The following is a 1190-nucleotide window of genomic DNA, read 5'->3' on the forward strand; positions in this document are numbered from 1 at the left end:
TAACAGTAGCTGTCTGTCTTCTTCAATATATTTCGACAGTTTTCTGGACGAATGGCTCTGTAAAACAAAAAGAAATAATCGACAAGATTAAGATACTCATTGAACGAAGCTATTCTGTTTTATGACTGAAGTTTTTCGTTCAAATCCCAGAGGAATTGCGTAATAAAATATATATTGGAGAAACGTCGAAGTTTCTTTGATACGAATAAAAAACCATGATATCGTTGGAGAAAAGTATTTCATACTTTTGCATCAGATATTTAACAAGTGAACTAAATTCCTCTCTGTGTTTATTTCACTGTCCAATTATGTCACATGAAATCCCTGGAAGTAAGGTTTTCTTTGTGTCTATTAAAAATGTTTGGAAACTAGATATATTGTATTTGATTTTAAATAAATATTGGAAAGAGAAATCTAGACGTGTGATGACTGAAACGCTAAACCATATTGTTAAGTGTGGCATCAAACAGTTTTAAATCTGACATTCTATTGTATCAAATTGGCAGAAACACTACAAGTCTTCCTTTAAATCATTTCGAAATCTAGCTTCGTGAAAAATAAAGTGAAAGCCATATTGTTAAGTGTAGCATCAAACTGTTTAAACATGATATCAGGTGATTACATGATGGACTAGACTACCGGATGGTCACAATGCGCTTCGGATCGTTTGAGCTTTTGAATGATGCTATCAGCGCTGGCTAGGCAAAAGGTGAATGTTCCCCCTGATCGGAACGCTGGTCATCGCAGGCTTACTAATTTACAGCCGAGTAGACTGGAGCGAAATGAAACGAAATGTTTGCTCAAGAACACAACGAGCCGCTCTGTTCGGGAACAGAACTCACGATCGATTGAACATGAATGCAACATGCGCCTTCATGGCGTATGTGATCAAACTGTACCAAATTGGCAAGGCTATTTTAAAACATCATTTGATCCATTAACTGTCAATTTTTTTAATTCATATTTTTAGGTTTGCCAGGTGTCTTAGGAGTTAAAATATAAAATAATTTATAGTATTTAAATTCTCTTCATATGGGAATTATTTTGGAAATTATGATAAATTTTTCGAAAAGTCCCAAATGGGGATCATTGAAAACAAGCATATTTATCATTTTCTATTCAATTGCAATAATAGAAATTTCAGCTTTTTCGGGGAACTAAATTGTCAAATGCGAATGCGTATAAAATAT

The sequence above is a fragment of the Octopus bimaculoides genome, chromosome 17 (assembly GCF_001194135.2).
Source record: "Octopus bimaculoides isolate UCB-OBI-ISO-001 chromosome 17, ASM119413v2, whole genome shotgun sequence".
NCBI lineage: Eukaryota > Metazoa > Mollusca > Cephalopoda > Octopoda > Octopodidae > Octopus > Octopus bimaculoides.